General features: G+C 42.7%; 1 pseudogene; it reads right to left on the bottom strand.

Annotated features, from left to right (window-relative positions):
* Positions 1 to 1,070: 1,070 nt before the first annotated feature.
* Positions 1,071 to 2,654, bottom strand: LOC103247249 (PRAME family member 17 pseudogene; annotated as a pseudogene).
* Between the last annotated feature and the right edge of the window lie 15,346 nt (positions 2,655 to 18,000).

Below are 18,000 nucleotides of genomic sequence, written 5' to 3' on the forward strand. Positions count from 1 at the left end.
ATTGGGAGGTTTGGGTCATAGGGGCAGCTCTCTCATATATAGATTAATGCCCTCTGTGGGGGTGAGTCAGTTCTTCCTCTTGTGGGGATGGATTAGTTCTGGTGAGAGTGGGCTTTTAGAGTCTGGCTTCCTCAGTTTCTCTCTCTTGCTTCCTCTCTTGCCATGTGACCTCTTTGCACATGCCTGTCCCCTTCCACTTACAGTCATGAGTGGAAGCAGCCTGAGGCCCTCAACAGATGCAGCTGTCCAATCTCGGACCTCCCAGCTCCCAGAATTGTGAACCAAATAAGCCTCTTTTCTTTATATTCAGTCTCAGATATTCTGTTCTAGCAATGCAAAACAGATAAAGACAAACAACATTTAATTTATAGGGCTTTTAAAAAAATTATATATATATATACATTAGCCTAATTATCTTAGCCTAAGTCCTTGTCTCAGCTATGTGTTAGAATTACAATTTTTTTTTCCATTCAGGTTCCATTTATTTTTGACATTTTTAAATAATTATCCTTGTGGAGATAACTCCTGCATCACTCTAGAACTTCAGGTTCTATTTCTGACTCTAGGACACAGGTCCCTGAAGGCCTCATTGACGCCAAGTCAGCATTTTCACCCAGTACTGCCCCCTGCTTAGTCACCTTTGTTTTTCTACTCACAGTGAGCACGTGCCTGAAACACACCCGTTCTGTGCTTCCTTTAAGATGCACCTGACCATGCCTGGCTGCTCATGCCTGTAAACCTGGCACTGTGGAAGGCAGAGGCGGGGTCAGGAGTTCGAGGCCAGCCTCGCCGACATTGTGAAACCCTGTCTCTACTAAAAATAAAAAAATTAGTTGGGCATGATGGCACATGCCCGTAACACCAGCTACTCGGGAGGCTGAAGCAGGAGAATCACTTGAACCTTGGAGGTGTAGGTTGCAGTGAGCTGAGATTGTGCCACTGCACTTCAGTCCGAGTGACAGAGTGAAACTCTGTCTCATAAAAAAAAGAAAAAAAATGTACCTATGTCCTAGAGTTTAGTGCCCAAGTGTCTGGGACACAGCTTATCCACCCCACTAACCAGGTCTTCCCTAGGAGCAAAGATGAAGCTCCAGTTTCTCAGATGGCCATGAGCCACAGGAAGGGCAGGGGGCGGCACCAAAGAAGATCCTCTTGGGCTGTCTTACTTCCCTGAGTGTACACATCAGCTCAGCCCGAATTGGGACGAGGATCTCCCAACTGACATGACCCCTGTTGTCAAGACTGTCCAGAGGGGCAGGATCTGTCTCCAGTCTTAACTTGCTCAGCCCGCCTATGTGACGCAATACGACATTCAGAGCATTCACGGAGGTCTCATTTCCGTGAAAGTAGAAGGTGGTGAGCTGGGAGCAGCGGCTCAGGGCAGGCAGGATGACCCGGAGTTGGGAGTCCTGGATCCGACAGTCCTCTAAGATGAGGGTCTCGAGAGTAGCAGCAGCTTTCTCTAGCAGAGCTCCAAGGGGCTCAAGATTGGTGGTCCACACTACGATATGAATCAGATGAAGCTACTTTAGTTGACTGAGGCTTGGGTACTGACACTGCATGTCCCGATCAGCTAGGTAAGCATGACAGAATGTAAAGGCCTCCAAGAGGTTCTTGAGGCATCTGAGCAGGTGCTCCAGGTGCTCTTTAATATTATTGACCTTTCTTATATAAAGCATCTGGGGGTTCCAGGCATATGAATGGAGAGTCCAAGTCAGGAATGAACTGCTGTTGGCCGCGCATGTATAACTCACACCCATAACCGAAGGCTAAAAAGAGTCTGTGAAGACTGCTCATCTGGCTCAGGTAAGGGGCAAACTTTCCTGTTCTATTCAGTGAGCACTTTTTCCAGACTTCCAACTCATGGATACTGCTGTCTGGGTATACCTTTCCCAATAAATTTCTGAAATTTGAAATGGGCATTGAGTAATTCTGTACCTTACTACAACACAGGTGTACTAAACCTCTTCTGTAGTGGATCCACCCACAGAGGTAGCGTAGACATTCATCCAGGGTCTTTTCCTTTACGTAGAGGTCTATGAACACCTTCAAGGGCTGGTGCTCTCCTGTCCTTGGACAGTCCTGCACTGCCTGCCTCTTACTTAAGGCCTCTGGGGAGCAGGACAGGGCCCTGGCTCCAGACCATATGGTCCAGAAATTCTCATGAACATCCCGCAAATCCAGCACTTGAAGTTTTCACCTCCTGGGGCGAACCTTCTGGCCAGCATATCAAGTCCCTTCAGCACAGCTCACAAGGTCTCCAGATGAAGTGTCTTCACCAGGGACCCCAGAGGGAGGCGGGGGAAGGGCCAGGCCAGTGCCACGGCCTTTAGAATCTCACAGCATCTCCTGCTGAAGGCCTCCGTGAGCAGCAGACAGAAGACCTCTTTGGGCAGCTCCTCCAGGGTGAAGATGGCCAAGAACTGGTTCCTCAGCAGGCTCTGCCCCACCAGCTCCAGGAGTCTGGGTGGGGCCTGGAGGCTCATTCTGATAAATGATCAGAGGAGCAGCCTTCCAAACTAGAGGTGGGCCTTTCACTTTGAAACTGCCATCCACAAATCCAATAGCTTTTTGTCAGTGAGGGAACTGTTTATTGGGAACCATGGAATCTGGCAGCTCCTCACGCAGTTCTAGAGTCAGTTTTAGGGAAAAAGAGGATCCGTGCCTGTGAGTCTCTCCTTCTGGCATTCCCCAGGTAGCATGATCCTATATAAACCATTGCCATTTAAGTATGGAACTCTGGGAACTGCCATTCTCATTAACATGTTTATCTGACACCATCCTAGACAGTATGGGTATTTCAGGTATCAGGATCATCTTATGTCCTTCAGTGATAGAGGTAGTTTCAGTTAACATTCCACAACCAGGCAGTGAATGCCCCTCAACTAGAAACACTCTCGTCATGGCCGGGCACAGTGGCTCATGCCTTGAATCCCAGCACTTTGGGAGGTCGAAGTGGGCGGATCACTTGAGGTCAGCAGTTTGAGACCAGCCTGGCCAGCATGGCGAAACCCTGTCTCTACAAAAAATACAAAAATTAGCCAGACATGGTGTTGCTCGCCTGTAATCCCAGCTGCTTGGGAGGCTGAGGCAGGAGAATCGCCTGAACCTGGGAGGCAGAGGTTACAGTGAGCCGAGACCACGCCACTGTACTCCAGCCTGAGCAACAGAGTGAGACTCCATCTCAAAAAAAAAAAAGAAACTCTCTCATCCAAAGTCCCTGTGAGACCACCTTTTCATAATTATAACATTAAGAGAAACCTGACGTAGTTGACTCTTCTTGCTTCTGATCTCCAAGCTATCTTTGATCATTCCTGGGCATAAGCCAAGCTAGCACTGGGGGGAATTTAGTTAACAGTTTAACTTGACAGCAAGGATGGTGACAGCCCCTCCCTTAAACTATCCCACTCCTTGCTCAGGGACTGAACACTCAGCATTACAATTTTTTTGTGTGATTTTTACTACTCCTATTACTATGAAGCTAGTCATTATGTCTATATATTCAGTCACAAATCATTTACTCTCTGTATTTTAACTACTGGCTAGACATTTTCTCTACATATTCTACTGACATTTCAATACATCCCAAAACTAAGACCTACCCTCCCTGTACACTTCTGAGCTTTTTTCTGATTTTAAAATTTGTGTTAATGGCACCATTACACTTCTATCAGCTCTGGACACACACCTTGGAGTCAAGACTTCCTTTCCTGTATCAACTACATCCAATCAATAACTAAGTTCTGTAAGTTTCATCAATGAAACATTTAAAAATATATGTATCTGGGTTGGCCACAATGGCTCATCTTGTACTCCTAGCACTTTGGGAGGCTGAGCTGGGAGAATTGCTTGAGCTCATGAATCCAAGATTATGGAGCTATGATCATGCCACTGTGCTCCAGCCTGAGCAATAGAGCAATACACACACACACACACACACACACACACACCTAGTTTAGGTTATTACTCCCCCTAGACTATTCTAGTAGCCTTCTAATGGGATTCCTTTACTTCAATCCTTGTCATGATGTTTACTTACATATATTGCTGCCAGATTATTCTTAAAATGCTACTTGGTCATAGAACTTCCCTGCAGAAAAGTTTTCAGTGGTTCCTGTTTACCTACAAGGTAAAATCCAAACTCTGACATTCAAATGCCTTTATAATATGGCTTCTCTTCCTTCTAGCCTCATCTCCGTATACCTTTGACTACACAGTAGCATCAGTCATATTGAAAACATGCCCAGTACTTTTTTATTTGTGGGTCTTGGTTTAAGGTATTTCCTTCTTTATTTTCATTTTTTAGTGACAAGGTTTTACTCTGTCGCACAGGCTGGAGTACAGTGGTGTGATCATTGCAGCCTCAAACTCCCAGGCTCAATCAGTCCTGCCTCAGCCTCCCAAAGCACTGGGATTATAAGCATGAGCCCCTTCGCCTAGCCGAGGTGTTTCCTTCTACTTGGAATACTTATTCCATTCCTTATCTTTCAGTGCTCTTTTTAAGTATGCCTTCCTCTTGGTAGGCTTCTCTGGCTCCTTCAACTGGGTGAGTTCTTTCCCCTTGCTGACTCTCAGCATATTATTTAATATCTACCCTCCTGTGGCCCTTAACATCATCTGTCTTACACTCCTTGGTAGGACATTCTTTAGTCTCATTTTCATATCTCCTGAAACTTACAACAGTGCCTCATATATGCAGATGCACATAATTGTTGAGACTCTTGACCTGACTTGAAAAGTGCTTAACTTTGAATATCAAGTTTCGTTTTAAAAAATTCTCAGTAGGCTAAGAGTGAGTGACAAGGCAAATGTGAGTGAACGCTGCAGTGCAGTGTGAAGCAGGGCTTTAGCTCCCAGCCCACTAGAGCCTCTCCCTGCTTTTCCCTCCATGTCTTTTCATGGCTTCACCTCATCTCCCACTCACACCGTGGGGAAATTCATGGGTTTTGGGGGAATTGTCAACACAGGACTAAGATGCTCCTCCCCGCTCCCTTCCCACAATCCTTTCTCTCCCTCATCTTGGCCTTCTTTCAACTTTTCCTTCTTGGCTCAGACACTTTCTTCTCTCTGCTTCTTCTCCTTCTGCTTTGCCTGTTTGCCTCACCTTCTCTATCACCATCTAGAGCCATAAAGGACGTTGAGTCTGGGGCTGGGCTGAAGATAAGAAGCAGAGACAAACAGATACATTCGCCTGGAGAAAGGCTAGCCCACTGAACCAAGGTGTGACCCCTCATGGCTTCTTTGGTCCCCAGCAGCACCAGACTTCTGACTCCCCTCTGACTACTGTCATCTCACTGTCTTCTTCACTAACTTCAAACTACTCAGCTTGCAGACATGCAGCAACTGCTCTTTGTCCTCTTGGTTTGAGTTAAGAACAGAGGTTTGCAAAGTGATGGCTTTATCCACAGACACCTATGGAATGCAAAGTACTTGCTCCTTCCATTTACAGAACAAACAGCTGAGAACCAGGAATGCTGCCTCCTCATAAAGCCCTGCTAGCCCTGTCTTCCTCCCTCTGGCTTCTCACCTGCAGATCCCTCTACCCCACAAGTGCACTATCGTATAACTGCGGGTGCCCCCAGGGAGGTGCATTTTAATCTTCAACCTGTTTCTCCAAGGAGATCGCTTTTCCGGAGAACATTTTTGAAAGAGCTTAAATATTTTAGTCTGATTATCTAGCATTCCTTGTCCTGCCTGCCCCTCCCTTAATGCATCCCCTTGTCTCCATCAGCAGCCTCTTTGTAAACCAGTTTCATTATCTCTAGTTGTACCAGTAACTTTCCACTCATTACCATGATTCCTCTACTACCAGTTTATCCCAAATGACCCATGTGTTTAGAGACCACTGCACTGGACACAGATGACTCACTTGGGCATGTCCAGGTGAATGGTGAGTTCTTGTCTGTCACAAGGCCAGAACTCCCTAAACTTCAAATATGAAGTCCTTTAATTATTGGGAAGTTGAATTTTGTTTCTGGTGCAAGCATTTTTAGGAACCAAGAGGACACATTTTAGAGCATTTTAAGCTCATTTGAGACACATTTGTAAATCTGAGGGATTCCTTATATCTGTATCCCTACTATTATTACTCAGAATTCCCTAGTTTTAGCACAGGATAAGAAAAGGGTGATATTCAAGTTCACTAGAACTAATCATGGTTGGCCAAATTTCTTGTGAATCTAACAAATGTCTAGAGTTTTGTTTCCGAGCTGACCTCAGTATATGATTGTCAGTAAATCCCAGGCCCCCTGGGGACAGCCGGCTAGTGCAACAGCAATCTTTCTAAAGTGGTTGGTCAAATACAGCCACATACAATGTGGATGTCTCTCACAAACAGAATGTTGAGTGAAAGAACCGAGCCCTAAAAGAGAAAATGCCATACAATTCAATTTTTCAGAATTTGAAAGCAAAGAAAAAAATCAACTGTGCCAGGTGCCAGGGTAGTGGTCACCTTGGGAAGGTAGTAACTGACATAGATGGGAGGCGCCTGGGGTGCTGGTAATATTTCTTCAGAAGATAGGTTTGCTTTGTGAAATTTCACTTTGCTTTGTGAAAGTGCACTTACGATCTGTGCACTTTTCTGTATGTGTGTCATATTCCAACAGTTTTTTTAAAAAGTTTGTCAAGATCCTGGCTGCCGAGCTTGGGATACGTGTGAGGTGATACTATGGAGGCCAAAGCAATTCTATCTTTGATGCTGACTCGCCATTTGGCTTCTGATTGACCCCTCTTCTGGGAAGGCCTCTAAGATTTTTGGTTTGTTCCTTACGGGTAAGTTCCTACTTACTGTAAATTCTGCTCTTATGGCAAATTCCTACCCATTCCCTCTGAAGCACGTGCGCCCCTCTTCTACAGTATACAAATACCCAGTCTGGGGGGTAATGGCGCAGGATCATCCATCTTGTCACGCCACTGCCTGAGACATAGACATGGCTTCTGTTTGTTAAGTTCCTATTAAATAACTGTTCTTTCTAAGACACTGGATTTGTTAGCCTCTTTCTTTAGCAGCTGAGAGGCTTCCTCGGACTCTGGGGACAGGTTTGCCTAGGTCTACCCACCGAGAAACAGATACAGTACTCAGTTGTCTACCATAATGACTCTTGAAGGTGGCAAGCTCACCCCAACCCCCACAAATGGCTCTAGAAGGGGTAGATGCAGGATCAGACTCTCAGTAAAAGTACACGTAAAATTTAAGGAGCTCTAGGAGTTATACTAGACATTTCTCATGCTCTTGGATAATCTACTTCTGAATCCTAAAAGAAGGAGGAAGAGTGAGGAGGATTACTCTCTCATTAAGAAAGCCAAAGAACAGAAAATACTCTTCTCTTGTTCCCTGGTACTGAGGAGTGGCTATGCAGCCCAGTCTTGACCAATGGACACTTTGGGCCTGGTCTTTGAATTTTAGGAACAGTTGAAAATGTTTAAAGCAGGAGAGAGTCAGGTGCCTAGGGATTCAGTATTTAGAGTCCAGTATGAGTCAAGGTCCATTAGCAGTGGAGCCTGCCACAGCTTTCTAGACAGCATGTTTTTGTTGTGTGATCTACATGAGGTTTCAGCTGCCCAGTCTTTCTTGGGTTCTGTCTGACTTCCAAGCCTCCTTATCAGTTCTGAGTATACACACCTGACATCTTTTCCAATCTCATTTCTGATTAAGATAATCAGGGAAAGTTTCTGTTGCTTATATCCAAGAACCTTGACTAATACAAAAGCCCCCCAGCAAAAGAAATGCCAAATTCTGTTTGCAATTTTCCACCCAGATTTTATCACAGGGCTTGTAATTCCACTAAGTAGACCTTATTTGGGGTTAACTCTGCTCGTATTTAACAAATACCTGCATTCTTGCAGGGTAATTCATCATTCATACTTTAGTGTGAATTCTTACAGTCCAGTTGTTTTTTTTCTTATCTATCTGAGACCAGTACATTAAGAAAATAGAATGGAGGGAGGAGGTCAGGAAGGGTTCATTTTGGAGCTTAGAGCATTTCAGGGAGGGCAGGAATGAAATAAAGTACGAAGGTGGGGAGCCTTGGGAAATCAGAGGGTCTCACGGGGTCACAGGATTTATATGGGGTAGGAAAGAAAGGATATGGTGCAATAGAGGAAGGCTGAGAGCAACGTGTCAGAGAGCCAAGGAAAAACTTTGCCGTTTTACTTTAGGCTGGTCTTTTGCATATATGTATTTTTTGTTTTGTATTGGGTAGGTAATTGGGAATCCTGGCTTCTTAGGGTTCTGCAAGTGATTATAGATGATTTATTATGTTACCACAACTCCCAGCTTAGGTACAGACACCATCAGCAGAAGTAATGTGGGTTTAGGATCCATCCTGCCAGAGGAACCTTCATAAAATAACAGGAACTCACTTGAAACAAATTATGCCAGACTAAACCCATTTCCTTTGCTGATGGGGTTACTGGGCTAGTGAGTTTCAGCAGGATATAGACCTGTGAGCTCAGAACAGTTAAGTAGATATGTAACTGGTTGAACAATCACATGTGAAGACGGATGATGAATGAATCTGTGTCAACTTTATGGGAGGTCTCTGGTCATTTGCTGCAGGGTCCCAGTTAACATTTTTATTAATGACATGGATGGATTCATAGAATATACTGATCAAATTTGCTGAGAGGGTTGGATGACAAGATCAGGATTTAGAAAGATTTCAGCAGACTGAAGCGATGTCCCAGATTCAACATTTCCTTCTCCACAGGGAGAAGGAAGTCTCCAGCTGAACTTTGTAACAATTTGAATAGGGCAAGAAGCCTCCTGGCCAGAACTGGGGGTGGGGGGGAGGGGGGAAAGGGGGGGAGGGTGCAAATCCGGTGTGCAGACTCCACAGGTCAGGGAATAACCAAGCCCTTTTCTTTTGCAACTGGGAGGTGGATAGCCTGTGGCAAGTTCTCAAGCCTGGCTCACCCACTGCCTGGAAACAGACTCAGAGTTCTTAGTGGGGTCATGGTGGGAGTGAGACTGGCCCCTCAGTTTGTGTGGAATCTGGGTGAGGCCTGTGACTGCCAGCTTGCCCCACTTCGGTGACAACCTGCATGATTCAGCAGAGGCTGCCATAATCCTCCTAATAATCCTCCTAGGTACACAACTCCATTGATCTGGGAACCTCACCCCCATCCCCCACAGCAGCTGCAGCAAGACCCGCCCAAGGAGTGTCTGAGCTCAGACACACCTAGCCCTGCCCCCACCTGATGGTCCTTCCCTACCCACCCTGGTAGCAGGAGACAAAGGGCGTATAATCTTGGGAGTTAAAGGGACCTGTCCACTGCTTGTTCCTCTCCATACTATCACAGTTGATGCTCTCTGGAAAGTGCCACCTCCCGGCAGGAGGCCAGTCAGCACAATAATAGAGCATTAAACCATAAAGCTAAGAACCCTCACAGAGTCCATTGCACCCCCCATTGCCACCTCCACTGGAACAGGCGCTGATATCCATGGCTGAGAGACCATTGATGGTTCACATCACAGAACTCTGTGCAGACAACCCCCAGTACCAACCCAGAGCCAGGTAGACTTATTGGGTGACTAGACCCAGAAGAGAGATAACAATCACTGTAGTTCAGCTCACAGGAAGCCACATTTATAGGAAAAGGGGGAGAGTACTACATCGAGGGAATACCCTGTGGGACAAAAAGAATCTGAACAACAGCCTTCAGCCCTAGACCTTCCCTCTGACAGAGGCTGCCCAAATGAGAAGGAACCAGAAAACCAACTCTGGTAATATGACAAAACAAGGCTCTTTAACACCCCCCAAAAAATCACACTAGTTCACCAGCAATGGATCTAAACCAAGAAGAAATCCCTGATTTCCCTGAAAAAGAAATCAGGAGGTTAGTTATTAAGCTAATCAGCGAGTCACCAGAGAAAGGTGAAGCTCAATGCAAGGAAATCCAAAAAACGATACAAGAAGTGAAGGGAGAAATATTCAAGGAAATAGACAGCTTAAAGAGAAAACAGTGAAAACATAAGGAAACATTGGACACACTTATAGAAATGTAAAATGCTCTGGAAAGTCTCAGCGATAGAATTGAACAAGTAGAAGAAAGAAATTCAGAGCTTGAAGACAAGGTCTTCAAATTAACCCAATCCAACAAAGGCAAAGAAAAAAGAATAAGAAAATATGAATAAAGTCTCCAAGCAGTCTGGGATTATGTTAAATGACCAAACCTAAAAACAATCGGTGTTCCTGAGAAAGAAGAGAATTCTAAAAACTTGGAAAACATATTTGGGGGAATAATGGGGGAAAACTTCCCCAGCCTTGCTACAGACCTAGACATCCAAATACAAGAAGCACAAAGTACACCTGGGAAATTCATTGCAAAAAGATCATCACCTAGGCACATTTTTATCAGGTTATCCAAAGTTAAGATGAAGAAAAGAATCTTAAAAGCTGTGACACAGAAGCACCAGGTGACCTATAAAGGAAAACCTATTAGATTAACAGCAAATTTCTCAGCAGAAACCCTACAAGCTAGAAGGGATCGGGGCCTTATCTTCAGCCTCCTCAAACAAAACAATTATCAGCCAAGAACCAAGCATCATATATAAAGGAAAGATACAGTCTTTTCCAGACAAATGCTGAGAGAATTCACCACTACCAAGCCACCATTATAAGAACTGCTGCCCGGGCATGGTGGCTCATGCCTGCAATCCCAGCATTTTGGGAGGCTGAGGCGGGAGGATCACGAGGTTAGGAGATTGAGACCATCCTGGCTAACATGGTGAAACCCCATCTCTACTAAAAATACAAAAAATTAGTCGGGCTTGGTGGCAGGTGCCTGTAGTCCCAGCTACTCCAGAAGCTGAGGCAGGAGAATGTGAACTCGGGAGGCGGAGCTTGCAGTGAGCCGAGATCACACCACTGTACTCCAGCCTGGGCGATAGAGTGAGACTCTGTCTCAAAAGAAAAAAATAAAAAAGAACCTCTAAAAGGAGCTCTAAATCTTGAAAGAAATAAATCCTGGAGACACATCAAAACAGAAACTCTATAAAGCATAAATCACACAGGACCTATGAGACAAAAATACAAGTTAAAAAGTAAAAACAAAAAACAAAACAAAGTACACAGGCAACAAATAGCATGAAGAATGGAATCGTACCTCACATCTCAATACTAACATTGAATGTAAATGCCCTAAATGCTTCACTTGAAAGATACAGAACCACAGAATGGATAAGAACTCACCAATGAACTATCTGCTGCCTTTAGGAGCCTCACCTAATAAATAAGGACTCACATACACTTAAAGCAAAGGGGTAGAAAAAGGCATCTCTTGCAAACGGACACCAAAAGTGAGCAGGGGTAGCTATTCTTACATCAGACAAAACAAACTTTAAAGTAACAGCAGTTAAAAGAGGCAAAGAGGGACATTATATGATGGTAAAAGGCTTTGTCCAACAGGAGAATATCACAATCCTAAACATATATGCACCTAACACTGGAGCTCCCAAATTTATAAAACAATTACTAATAGAACTAAGAAATGAAATAGACAGCAACACAATAATAGTGGGGGAATTCAATACTCCACTGACAGCACTAGACAGGTCATCAAGACAGAAAGTCAACAAAGAAACAATGGATTTAAACTATACCTTGGAATAAGTGGACTTAACAGATATATACAGAACGTTTCATCCAACAACTGCAGAATACACATTCTATTCAACAGTGCATGGAACTTTCTCCAAGACAGACAATATGATAGGACATAAAATGAGCCTCAATAAATTTAAGAAAATTGAAATTATATCAAACACTCTCTCAGACCACAGTGGAGTAAGACTGGAAATCAACTCCAAAAGGAACCTTCAAAACCATGCAAATACATGGAAATTAAATAATCTGCTCCTGAATGAGCATTGGGTCAAAGATGAAATCAAGATGGAAATTTAAAAATTCTTTAAACTAAGTAACAATAATGACACAATCTATCAAAACCTCTGGGATACAGCAAAGGCAGTGCTAAGAGGAAAGTTCATAGCCCTAAATGCCTACATCAAAAAGACTGAAAGAGGCTGGGCATGGTGGCTCACTCCTGTAATCCCAGCACTTTGGGAGGCGGAGGCGGGTGGATCACGGGGTCAGGAGATTGAGACCATCCTGGCTAACACGGTGAAACCCCGTCCCTACTAAAAATACAAAAAAATTAGCCGGATGTGGTGGCGGGCGCCTGTAGTTCCAGCTACTCTGGAGGCTGAGGCAGGAGAATGGCGTGAACCCAGGAGGCGGAGCTTGCAGTGAGCCAAGATTGCACCACTGCACTCCAGCCTGGGCAACAACAATAACAACAAAAAAAAAAAACTGAAAGAGCACAAACTGACATTCTAAAGCCATACTTTAAGCAACTACAGAAACAAGAACAAACCAAACCCAAACCCAGGAGAAGAAAGGAAATAACCAAGATCAGAGCAGAACTAAATGAAACTGAAAGAACAACAAAAACAATACAAAAGATAAATGAAATAAAAATCTGGTTCTTTGAAAAGATAAATAAAATTGATAGACCATTAGCAAGATTAACCAATAAAAGAAGAGAGAAAATCTGAATAGCCTCACTGAGAAACGAAACAGGAGATACCACAACTGAAATACAAAAGATTATTCAAGGCTACTATGAACACCTTTATGCACATAAACTAGAAAACCTAGAAGAGATGGATAAATTCCTGGAAAAATACAACCCTCCTAGCTTAAATCAGGAAGAATTAGATACCCTGAACAGACCAATAACAAGCAACAAGATTGAAATGGTAATTTTAAAATTACCAACCAAAAAAATTCCAGGACCAGATGGAGTCACAGCAGAATTATACCAGACATTCAAAGAAGAACTGGTACCAATCCTTTTGACACTATTTCACAAGTTAAAGAAAGAAGGAACCCTCCCGAATTCATTTTATGAAGCCAGCATCACCCTAATACCAAAATCAGGAAAGGACATAACCAAAAAAGAAAACTACAGACCGATATCCTTGATGAACATAGATGCTAAAATTCTTTTTTTTTTAGACGGAGTCTCGCTCTGTCACCCAGGCTGAAAGGAGTGCAGTGGCACGATCTCGGCTCACTGCAAGCTCCACCTCCTGGGTTCATGCCATTCTCCTGCCTCAGCCTCCTGAGTAGCTGGGACTACAGGCGCTTGCCATGCCCGGCTAATTTTTTGTATTTTTAGTAGAGACGGGGTTTCATCATGTTAACCAGGATGGTCTAGAACTCCTGACCCTGTGATCCACCTGCCTCGGCCTCCCAAAGTGCTGGGATTACAGGAATGAGCCACCACACTGGGCTGATGCTAAAATTCTTAACAAAATACTACCTAACCAAATCCAAGAACATATCAAAAAGATAATCCACCATGATCAAGTGGTTTTATACCAGGGATGCAGGAATGGTTTAACATATGCAAGTCAATAAATGTGATACACCACATAAACAGAATTAAAAACAAAATAATATGATCATCTCAATAGATGCAGAGAAAGCATTTGACAAAATCCAGCATCCCTTTATGATTAAAACCCTAAGCAAAATCAGAAAACAAGGGACATACCTTAATGTAATAAAAGCCATCTATGACAAACCCACAGCCAACATAATACTGAATTCATTTTATGAATTGAAAAGTTGGAAGCATTCCTTCTGAGAATGGGAACAATACAAGGATGCCCACTCTCATCACATCTCTTCAACATAGTACTGGAAGTCCTAACCACAGCAATCAGACAAGAGAAAGAAACAAAGGGCATCCAAATCGGTAAAGAGGAAGTCAAACTGTTATTGTTTGCTGATGATACGATAGTTTACCTTGAAAATCCTAAAGACTCCTCCAGAAAGCTCCTGAACTGATAAAAGAATTCAGCAAAGTTTCTGGATACGAGATTAATGTACACAAATCAGTAGCTCTTACATACACTAACAGCAACCAAGCAGAGAATCAAATCAAGAACTCAAATCATTTTACAATAGCTGCAAAACAAACAAACAAACACCTTAGGAATATACCTAACCAAGGAGTGAAAAAGCCTCTACAAGGAAAACAACAAAACACTGTTGAAAGAAATCATAAACAACACAAACAAATGGAAACACATCCCCTGTTCGTGGATGGGTAGAATGAATATTGTGAAAATGACCATACTTCCAAAAGCAATCTACAAATTCAATGCAATCCCAATCAAAATTCTTTTCAGAATTAGAAAAAAAAAATTCTAAAATTCATATGGAGCCAAAAAAAGAGCCCTCATGGTCAAGAACAAATCTGGAGGCGTCACACTACCTGATTTCAAACTATACTATAAGGCCATAGTCACCAAAACAGTGTGGTGGTGGTATAAAAATAGGCACATAGACCAATGGAACAGAATAGAGAACCCAGAAATAAACCCAAATACTTACAGTCAACTGATCTTCAACAAAGCATAAAGTTGGGGAAAGGACACCCTTTTCACCAAATGGTGCTGGGATAATTGACTAGCCACATGTCGGGGAATGAAACTGGATCCTCATCTCTCACCTTATAGAAATAGCAACTCAAGATGGATTAAGGACTTAAATCTAAGACCTGAAACTATAAAAACTCTAGAAGATAACATTGGAAAAACCCTTCTAGACATTGGCTTAAGCAAGGATTTCATGACCAAGAACTGAAAAGCAAATGCAACAAAAACAAATGTAAGTAGTGGGGACCTAATTAAACTAAAGAGCTTTTGCACAGCAAAAGGAACAATCAGCAGAGTAAACGGACAACCCACAGAGTAGGAGAAAATCTTCATAATCTATACATCTAACAAAGGACTAATATCCAGAATCTACAACAAACTCAAATCAGCAAGAAAAAAAACAAACAATCCCATCAAAAAGTGGGCTAAGGACATGAATAGACAATTCTCAAATGAAGATATACAAATGGCCAACAGACATATGAAAAAAGACTCAACGTCACTAATGATCAGGGAAATACAAGTTAAAACCACAATGCGATCCCACCTTACTCCTGCAAGAATGGCCGTAATAAAAAAATAATAAAACAGTAGATGTTGGCGTGGATGTGGTGATCAGGGAACACTTCTACACTGCTGGTGGGAATGTAAACTAGTACAGCGGCTATGCAAAACTGTGTGATGGAAAACAGTGTGGAGATTCCTTAAAAAACTAAAAGTAGAACTACCATTTGATCCAGCAATCCCACTACTGGGTATCTACCCAGAGGCAAAGAGGTTGTGATATGAAAAAGATATTTGCACATGCATGTTTATAGCAGCACAATTCACAACTGCAAAATTGTGGAACCAACCCAAATGCCCATCAACCAATGAGTGGATAAAGAAACTATGGTAAATTTATACGATGGAATACCACTCAGCCATAAAAAGGAATGAATTCACAGCATTTGCAGTGACCTGGATGAAATCAGAAATTATTATTCTAAGAGAAGTAACTCAGGAATGGAAAACTACACATCATATGTTCTCAATGACATGTAGAAGCTAAGCTATGAGGACGCAAAGGCATAAGAATGATACAATGGACTTTGGGGACTTGGGAGGAAGCGTGGGAAGAGAGTGAGGGATAAGACTACAAATAAGGTGAGTGTATACTGCTTGGGTGATGGATGCACCAAATCACCACTAACGAACTTATGTAACCAAATACCACCTGTACCCCAATAATTTGTGGAAAAATAAATATAATTTATTTTTTTAAAATTAAAATTCCATAAATTAAATTATGCAATTATAAATTATAGAATTATAATTCCATAAATTAAAAATAATTTATGGAAAATAAAAATAATAAAAAAAGAGATGGGGGCCAGACCATGATGTGATCTGAAGCCATTTTGTAGGAGGGACAACAGCTGAAGGATGTCTAGCCCAGAGATAAGAGGTCTTGGAGTCACGCCACCTGTTTTTAATTATTTACAGGCTGGTAAAGTAGAAGGAGAATTAGATATGTTTTGATGGTCTCCAAGAGGAAAACTCACAACCAGGGGTGAAATTTGCAGCTTCCACCTAAATTACAAAATTTAGGAAACCTTTCCAATGACTAAGGAAGCAGGAATACCTAATGGTAAGAGCATAGGCTTTGGAGCTAGATCTTAATTTGAATTTCCAACATGCTACTGAGTAGCTGTGACTTTGAGAGATTTACCCTTTTGTTTTCATGAGGATTAATTGGAATATTAAAGAATCTAGCATATGGTCTACTACTCATAGAGACTCAATATGTGATAGCTATTTTTATGATGCTTGTTGCTATAGTTGCTTAAAAGTTTAGTGAGTAGCCTCAGGTGGAAGTGGGTTTGAGCATAGCTGGAATGATGGAGAGAGGATTTTATGTGTCTTATGTGGTGTGATGTGTTGGTTAGGTTAGTAGGGCCTGTTTCATTCTGAGACTTGACATCTTTTGGACAAAGTGAAGTGTTTAGCCCAGCAGATGAAGGAACATGGGGTATGCCTCATACCTACATTTTCTTTCAGGTTTGTTTTTAGAACAGCTGGATTTTGTGATTCACAATGTCAAAGAAGTTAGTTTCTTTCTAACTATGTACATTTAGAGCCTGACCTATGGGGCAGATATAAAGTTATTCATAATCTTAAAATAGTTCCTTTTTATTGAGGCCGAGTTATAGGCTGCTCAGTGTGCTAATCATCTTCCATATACCTTTATGGTATGATTTTTATAATAATGATATAGGAATACTGCATAATATATATTATGTAATACATAGATAACATTTTAATATAATGACATGGGAATATTATACAATAAACATCACGGGAACATTGAGCAGGAGGCAATTAATTCTAACTGGAGGACTAGGAAAGACTTCTTGGAGAAAGTGGCATTTGAGTTGGACCTTCAAGGATGAGTAAGACTTTAATTGATGGGAATGCGGGTGGGGGCAAAGCCTTCTGGACTGGGGAATGGTTAAACAAAGGCACAGAAGTAATTAGCAGAGATAATGATCCATCTTCCCAGGGCTAAGTCGGTCCTTTTTTTTTTTTTTTAAATGGATGCCTTCATCATTACTGTCACTGATGACAGAATGTTAATATGAAATTGTAGGAATGATTTTGCAGCCATTGACTGGTTGCTATTGTCCCTATGCTGAGGTCATTTATGTTTTATTATTAAAATAATGAAATGCCTACAGCACGTGTGCAGAGCCCTGAGTGCTGAGGCAAGTGACACAGGGTGATTAACTCAGGGAGGGCATTTCAGGCAACGAGAGCTGCACTGCAGGAAAGGAAGTGTCAGACGTCACGCTGAGGTAGACCTCCTCCGGCTGCCTGGAAGAGGCTTTTTTGGCTTTGAAAAGGCCATTTCTGGCTGAATTAAATCCACTACCTGGAAGAGGCCTTGGTATAGGAATACATCAATCAGGCTGGGAGACCCTTCACAGTTGTTTTCACTCCCTCCTTTATACACTGGACAAGGCCTGGGAAGATGAGAGTGACTGGGGATCAATAGCTGGTCAAAGGGAAGCAAGATCCAAGGCTAGGGTGGTTTTCCCATGGCTGGACGAAAAAAAAAAAAAAAAAAAAAAAAAGGACATCCCCTCCACCTGTCCAGACTTAGAGCAGGGCAGTGCTTGGGGAGCTGCTGCGGCCGAAGTTTAGCCCAAGTTTCCAAGTTTAGCAGAAATCGTCTATCAGTGACCAGGGGACAGGGTTAGTGGTGGCTCTAGAATTTCCATACTGGGGTAGCACTTAGGGACAAGAATCAGATTGGAGGGTGCTGTGGTCTGAATGTTTGTGTCCTCCCCAAACTCATGTTGAAATCTAATCACCAATGTGCTGGTGTGAGGAGCTGGGGCTTTGGGAGGTGATTAGGTCATGAAGATGGAGCCCTCCTGAATTGGATTCATATTCTTATGAAAGAGGCCCTGGAGAGTTGCCTTGGACTGCCTGCCATGTGAGAACACAGTTAGAAGGAAGCAGAAAGAAGCTCTCACCAGACACTGAATCTCCTGGTGCCTTGATGTTGG

This window comes from Chlorocebus sabaeus, chromosome 20 (assembly GCF_047675955.1).
Source record: "Chlorocebus sabaeus isolate Y175 chromosome 20, mChlSab1.0.hap1, whole genome shotgun sequence".
Classification (NCBI taxonomy): Eukaryota; Metazoa; Chordata; class Mammalia; order Primates; family Cercopithecidae; genus Chlorocebus; species Chlorocebus sabaeus.